The following is an 8099-nucleotide window of genomic DNA, read 5'->3' on the forward strand; positions in this document are numbered from 1 at the left end:
TAAATTCCCCCCAATGTATAGGACATGAGGACACCGAGGGACATAGCTTTGCTGCAGCATAGGAGGACACCGGCTGGAGGGACCGACCGGCTCCAAGGATTGGGCGAGCATGTCTTGGTTATTTTCCTCCCCGGACCAAAATGAGCACTTAACCCTTGCAGTGCATGGGGTGGTGCCACTGCAAGGGTTAAGATTAATTTCCCTGGAGTTCTGCTTTAACCCTTAACCCCCAAAGTTATTTTATTCTTTTCCATGAGTTCACCTTTAAAAAAAAAAAGAATTTCTATCTGATCAGTTATTTTATGACAGTCGGTACATTGTGAGTACAGCACTTGCCAGAATACCGTAATGAGAACATGTTCACTGACATAGACAGAGCACAGACAGCATTCTGCAGAATGAGGAGCAACAGTATAGATAATGGGTGAGATCAGACAAGAGATTTTCAATGCAGAGATTTTATTTCTACATGCCGTATTTATGGTAGATGATGACTTTAGATCACCCTTGTGTGAGGAGAGCAATCCATAAACATTCCTACACACAGGGGTAGACAGATGAATAAGGGATTCAGGAGTCAGTCTGTCCAATCCAGGAGACAGCAGGATTTTTAGGAGCCAGATCCATTGACAACAAGTAGAGAAATCCTCAAAAGTTAAGAGTCAGATGTAGTTTTTAAGGAGCATTGGCTACCTGTCTCCTGGGATTTGTCCAGCCCTGCACTACAGATGCGCATACCTGCGAAAACGACGATTGCACCCATTACGCCGCACATGTTACATATCGCCGCGAACGTCGGAATGAGAGCAATAGTTCTAGGGCCATCAATCACTGATAACACTAAACTGATGAGCGGTAAAAGCTTTTAAAGCGTCGCCTATGGCCAATTTTGGGTATGCTAGTTTTTTGCGATTTTGCGAGTGCGTGCAATTTTTACGCTTGACATGTTTGGTGTCTATTTACTCGACGTGACCCCGTCTTTTATATTTTACCAAAAAAGTGGGTAATATTAGTTGTTTTATAGCATAATGTAAAAAAAACTTTTTTTTCTCAAAATTTTCTGTAATTTCTCCTGAATATAGTAAAAAATAAAACCCGCAGTGGTGATTAAATACCACCAAAAGAAAGCTCTATCTGTCCCCAAAAAATGGTATAAAATTCATTTCAGTACAGCGTTGCGTGATGGAATAAATGTCAGTCAAAGTACCGCAGCGCTGAACACTGAAAAATGGCCTGGCCAGGTAGGGGATCTAAACACCTGGTCTTGAAGCAGTTAAAGCAGGACGGGCTCAGACTACAAATCACTCTGGGTGTCTGGCATTGGAAATCAGCTTATTTTCATAACAGGATCCCTCTCAGCTTTCACATATCCAACTGTTTAGGATATGTAATATATAGAATAGGATATGTATAGATATTCATAGGACCTGGCATTTCAAATTGAGACCAGAGTTTATTAAATCGCTGGTCTGATCTCCCTATACACGCTGCATTGGTTGTCACCCCCTCTGTATCATCCTATGCTATCATAGCAGTGAAATAAAAACCAGATTTTTATGGAGTGCCATCTAGCACCTCTCATCTGGCAACGTAAACATGTACAACTCACATGTCTTCCTGCTCTAACCTCTCCGCCTGCAGCCCATGCTGCACCCCTACCCTCTCCCAGAATCCTCCACTGCACACTACCGTATTCCACAGCTTACTGCAGCACTGGCACAACTGAACTACCGTGCTGTCTAGAATACACGGCCCTTATCCTCCAGATCTATATCTCTATAAAGAATACAAAATATTCAGCATTCCCCTTTTTAAAAAAAGCCGAGAGGAGAAATATGAAGTGTTGGCTGCAAATGTCAATGTAATAGCAGCAGAGTTTTTCTAACAACTATAATATTTTTTACTTTACTTTAGTTTTTTGTTGTTAGTGCTACAATAACTGGGCAGGAAGACGAAAATGTAGCAAAAGCAAAATGTTTCTGTATTTATTACCAACACAACTTTTATGTTATTAGAAAAGCCCTAAATATTTAGCCCAAAATAAAACAAAAGTCTTCTGACTGCAAAGATACCACGAGTGTACTAGAGTAGTCAGCCCAGGTTCGCACTCCCACAGCTACGTTTTTAATGCATTTTTGTGCGTTTTCATTTTTTTTTGTTAATCTTTATGCTTTTTTTTTTTTGGTAAAGCAAATTTTTTTTCAATAATGAATCGAGGTCAAACAAATATACATACCACAGCAACGTATGTCTTGCTGATCTGGTCTGTCAGTCAGTTTTGCAGTTTTGTAGGTGGACCTGATCGGAAGCCCAATGCAAGCTTATGGGCAGCTCGATGTAAACGGACAGGCATGTGTTTACATCTGGTTACCCCCGGCTCCAGAAACACAGACGGATCAGAGTTCCATTTTGCTGGACCTGATCATGCCAGATCGGGGGTAATCTGATGTAAATGGACGCACAAGTCCATTTACATTAGTTTCCCCATAGACAAACATGGGTCCAGTAATTCCAGTAGTTTTTTACTCCATCGCAAGAACAACAGTGACATCCCCTACAGTTAGCAAGGGATCCCCTCCTGATCGGACCATGGGAAAGGGGTCTTACAGTTATCATGTTTCAGAACAGCCCAAGACCACAAAGGACAGAGCAGTTCTCCATCTACAAGCTTGGAGACGAAGAAGGGAGCAAGGGATTGGCTTACCTTGCTGTGCCTGTGTGTTTGTGGAGACACACATAGCTTACAAGCACACACAAGGTGGCTCAAAAGGACCACCCTAAAACAGGATATCGGTGTCAGTGCTCAGGGGACCAGCTGATTTTACAGGAAACAAACTTTTCAACGTCAAGGAGCAGCATCTATTGTAAGTGATTTCATCAGCATTTGAAATAGCTTAACCATTTTGACTTTAATATCACTTTATGTATTTACTAAAGTTTTCAAAGGAAAAACAGAGAAACCGACATAATATTTACAATGTCAATCCACAATATGCAGCAATAAGAACTAAATGAGAGTGCCAAATAAAGGGTATAACAAATTGTACATTTTTCTATACAAGTGGCATAAAGATATAGTACTGATGAGCATATGCATGGTATGGCAAAGAAACAAGAAGAATCTAGAGAGAGGTAAGAGGAATTAAACTGAAGAAGGAAGAGAGGTAGAGTGAGCAATACAAGAGTCAGGTCTTTGATGAGTTTTTATGCATCATTCACGCTTCATGCATTTTTGGCTTTGGCCAATGACAGGCAATATCTCCGGTGACATCATTAGGCATCGTCTTTCTTACAGCTTCCAGCTTCCTCTATCTGTTGTTTGGCTGTATAGTTGTTCTGCAGTCTTGTGGCATGGCTGCTAAGCCAATGTTTATAGCAGCAATACTGCTGCAATTTTGGTGGAATCGAAGGGAGATATTGGATCCATCTGGTGATTACAGATAGAGGCCATTTAGGTCTTGTACAATCTCTTTGTCTCTCCATCTACTCTGCAGCCTGTGTAGGGTAGAAGTTGCTTTGGGGTTACAAAACCACACAAAAAGGACATGCAGCATTTTCAAAAATGTGAACCGGCACCATAGGACAAGATGGGATTCATCTTATCATGCAATGTTGTGCAATGCACAAAAAGCGCACAGATGTGAATGGGGACAAAAGTTCAAGTAGGTGTTCACAATGCACACAGGAATGAAGAATCTACTTGTGTACATTGTTAGTGTAACAATAAATTAACATGTTGGGTTTGTGCAGTCAGGAATTAGTATCATACCTTTTTCTGATTGTAAATAATGCTGGATAACTTTTCACAGTTACATAATTCTGAAAAGTCTGAACTCCCATCCATTAGGGTCATCCCACTGTACAGGAGAATAGAAACGCAAGGTCGTGGGATTAAGTGTATCGGGACAATGCTTAGGTTTATGGGACCACAGGACTTTCAAATGTGGCTGCTGTCACCCGATCAATAGCTTAAAAGGGTGACAGTGGCTGCTTCTAAACTGCATATTTGGGATCCCTGCCACAGGAATTCATAGGTTCCTGCCACAGAAATCCTAAAACACACATGCACAACTAGTGTGAATGTAGCCTAAAAGTGCAAGTTCACGGGACCATGGGTCAGTGACCCAGAACAAGCAGAGCCAAATAATCCACAGGGCAACCTAGGCAGTATAGGGCCCAGTGGATGTCCAGGGGGTGAAGCTACAACCTTTAGCAATACTCAACAGCAAGTCTGAGGGCTTTTGGATAGATACATAAGAAAGACTTTTACATGTACAGTACATTAATAAAATACCATAAATGCCTATGTAATCTTATGAACAGATTTTGGTTGAAATGAATGGTCTGATGACAGGGTCACCTTAAAGCAGGAGTGTCCATCTGCAGTACTCACATGTTGGGATCCTTACACAATCTTAGGCTTCCCTAATTAACAAAGAGCAGTGAATGAAGTAAGGTGCAGTTCACGTAATGGAACTAAAATGATGCTATCCTAAAATCCTGACCCATATTTTGCCTTCGAGGACTGGGGTTGAGCAGCTCTGATTTAAATGGAAGAACGGGAATCTAGGAATCAATTAAACCTTTGGCTACCTGGACTAAAATTAGCTGGTTTGCCACTGCTTTAGATGCAGAACGGGTTAAACAAAGCTGGATAAATCCTACTCAAATGTCATAGGCAAGCAATGAGGTCATTGTTTTGACTTCATCGCCACACATCAATCAAGAAAGCTAATGCGAAAATATTTCTGTTTTTCTTCCTATTTTCCAGATCTTTTTGTGAGAAAAGCAAGGCAGAAGAGAGCGATCAGTACATCATGTTAATTTTGTAGAAAAAGAGAGTCACAAAGAAGCCTCAGGATTTTATGTAATTATCTGCAGCAGGCTTCGGAATACGGCATTTAATGTGAACCAGTCAGCCATATTAATATTTCATATGTATAAGGCTATTATGTTTTTTGAAATTTAAAAAAGAGAAGCCACATTTTATTTTAATGCAGGATGCATGTACTCTACTCTTTTTTCCTGCATGGTGTGTTACAACTATTTCAGAAATTGTATAATATTTACTATTTTCTACTAATTTATTACATTTAATTCATGTCTGGAAGATATGGAATGCAGGTGTAAATTGTTTGTAAATACCAACATTAGCAGCTACTCATCATGAAACCCACCCTGTGCTCACTAGTGCAAAGCCTTTAGCTTGCTAGAATTACCTAGAATTGAATGCACTAGTTAATTTGCCTCCTACTGTGCTAAGTAGTATACATTTGAGGAGAAGAAAAACAATGAAGGAAGGGCTTAATTAGAGGATAGGTACACTGAAAAGTGAAACATCAGTTATGGCTGGCTGATGGCACATTGAAGCAAACACTAATTGCGTATATACCTGTGGAGCTCCTTGGTTGTTGTATACTGGCCCCAGCCCTTCTAAAGCTCCCCTGGGCTAGTGATTACAATACTTTTTGACTTTGGGTCAAATACTGCAACCAGGTTTCTCAACAAAAATCCAACATATGAGGAGAGTGAAAGGGGCTGACCTGCAATCTAAAGCTGACACCTAGACATTGGATAATGGATAATACTTTCCTAATTCAGCATTTTAGACAGATTATAATGCCTATAGACAGATTAGAAAACCTTGTCCGGAGTCTATATTGTTTCTATCTTCTACTTATAAAGCTATACCATTCTCTTCATCCTTCATATCCTAACAGGAAAATTGGTGAAACCTGAGAATTCCTGTTTAGTGACAGCGTCTGATTTACTAAAAGTATAATCCATGGTAAAAAGAGATATCATTGTACATCTGACCGTTCTCTGGTGATCAGCTTTATGGTGGCCACATGAATATGGTCATCTAATTGATCATTCTATGTGAGTAAGCTAATCAAATTGTATAAAAATCGAAACCCAAAGACCTGAATTCAATTCATTTAGTGAGCTCTTGAGCCATTTGACTCTGCCAAGATGATTGGCTGTGCCAGAATTTTGTTGATTGCTTCTTGTTTTGTTTTTTTTAAACTATAGTGAGTCATCTGACTCCTCTAAACATCCCCCCCCCCCTTACCTCTGCAGTTCTCTTGCTGAATATAGCAACGAACATCCAGGTAGACAAAAGAGGGAAACACAATAAGGAAAGATATATCACAAAACATTTTTCCTGGTCTATAATTGCCATAATTGTTAACACAGCCCTGTCTGCATTTCTAGAGGTTCTAGAGTTTAAGCACCTGTTAAGCACTACTGTAGACCAGTATCTTGCAGGGCTGAGGTCTCCGGTTAAAATCCAGGTTTGGCCAGGACACTATCTGCATGTTTGGTTTCCTCCACAGCCATGAAGATAGGATGGCTCCTGTCTAAAATTGTCCCTGGTATGTACGCACATGAGATAGGGACCTTACATTGTAAGCTCCTCGAGGGCAGGGACATATTTGAATAAATAGTTTGTAAATCGACAATGATATATAAATAGCTGTAATACATTTGGGTGTTGAGGCCTACTGGAGCCAGACACTACATGCACTGGGATGATCAATGAGAACAGATTCCGTTTAATGACAATTTGGGCTTTGAAGCCAAGGTTTATTTTGAAGTAAACAAAACAAAAACAAAAAACTATTTATAGCCCAGTATAATGTCACACTGAGGTTCATACTGTTTTGTGGTCATTAGAGAGTACTGTACAAGAGGGGTTCATATGAGATGTCAGCAGAAAAACCTTCCTGGAAAAAAAATCGGTGTCCGCTTTTGTCTGCTATATCAGGACCTGTAATTCCACAGTAGTTGATGATTTAATGCAACCTGGAGCCCCAGAGACCGTGTATGGAAAGGGTCAAAGGTTGCCTAAATATGTTTTAAATGTTCCTGTATTTGTACAGATTGTGTGTGACCCCAAACCAGCCTAATTTATAGTGTCTGTGGAGTATGCCTTTCAAAAGCATAGCTAATACCATTTCTGACTGGCACCGTGCCTCCATTTAAAGCAATTTGGGATAGTGTTCACTGCCAACATGCTGATGCTAACTACCCTTACATCTCTGTCTACCATGACTCCTGTTTATGAGTGTAACTATATTGTCAGCCCAGTGACAGCGTGCCTTAGAGCTGTTAGGAAGTCAGCTGTATTTTGATGTTTAGTCCTTGACATTACTCCATACCTGTACGGTTTTCGCATTTATGCTTTCTTAATGATCCAGCTTTTTTGCATTGGATAAAGTATAGAAGAATTAAAATTTTTGTTAAGTTTCTATTGATGTCTATGACCCCATTGGAGAGTTTTCCTCACTTCTTGCCCTTGCATTGCCTGGACAAGAAATGGGGGATGCGGTTTGACACCATATTAGGAAGACACAGGCAACTACAAAAACAATGTCAGAAGATCTAACCCTTCCTCCCTCTACTGAAATGTATTTTGCTTTGTGTCTTCATTGGAGAGATTTCCTGTCACTTCTGGTCCTGACAGGAAGTGAGTGGAAATCTCCCAAATTGAGACAAGGGGGGGTTAATTTACTAAAGGTAAATAGGCTGTTGACGTTGTAAGGGAATTTGCACTTTCCAGGGGAATATTTCCCTTGGTTTAGTGAATGAGGTGAAGTTCTGCTGACTTCCATTATCCACTCATGTGCAAGCAAAAATACTGTTGTTTTTTTTCCTTGCACATGATTAGGTATTCTTTGCAAAGTGAATTTTCACCACATTTACTAAGCTAAGGGAAATTTCCCCTGCAAAGTGCAAATTCCCTTGCAAAGTGCCTTAAGTAGCTCAACCCCACAGTGTCACGTACCTGAATGGAGACCATGCTGAGCGGGGAAAGACTACCCTTGCAAACTTTATCCATCTCTCCCGAAGGTGGTGACAGGTAGAGTAAGGACTTAGTAATGCAAAAGTGCCTGGGATGCAGGTCTAGTGAAGCATGCAGACGCTCGAGTGCTCAAGTTTCGGCAGTTGCTGGATCTTGGAAGTAGTAGTGTACAGGAACAGATAGCCAATAATCTGTCAAAAATTAGCATCCGTGTTTGGGGGATAAGAATAAGAAAGTGGAATTGTTATAATCATATGTGGAAGGTTTTGTTTCAACTGTAGTTCTTTTGAAA

The 8099-nt window shown here is 40.4% G+C and overlaps 1 protein-coding gene across 2 annotated transcripts in view; it reads right to left on the minus strand.

Annotated features, from left to right (window-relative positions):
• ATG10 (autophagy related 10) overlaps window positions 1-1670 on the minus strand; it is a 130584-nt gene extending 128914 nt beyond the window's left edge. For both annotated transcript variants that reach the window (XM_018557210.1, XM_018557209.1), the window contains exon 1: window positions 1610-1670. The gene's annotated coding sequence lies outside the window, so the exon portion shown is untranslated. The remainder of the gene's footprint in view (window positions 1-1609) is intronic.
• Window positions 1671-8099: the final 6429 nt, after the last annotated feature.

The sequence above is a fragment of the Nanorana parkeri genome, unplaced genomic scaffold (assembly GCF_000935625.1).
Source record: "Nanorana parkeri isolate BGI_ZX_2015 unplaced genomic scaffold, ASM93562v1 scaffold272, whole genome shotgun sequence".
Lineage (NCBI taxonomy): Eukaryota > Metazoa > Chordata > Amphibia > Anura > Dicroglossidae > Nanorana > Nanorana parkeri.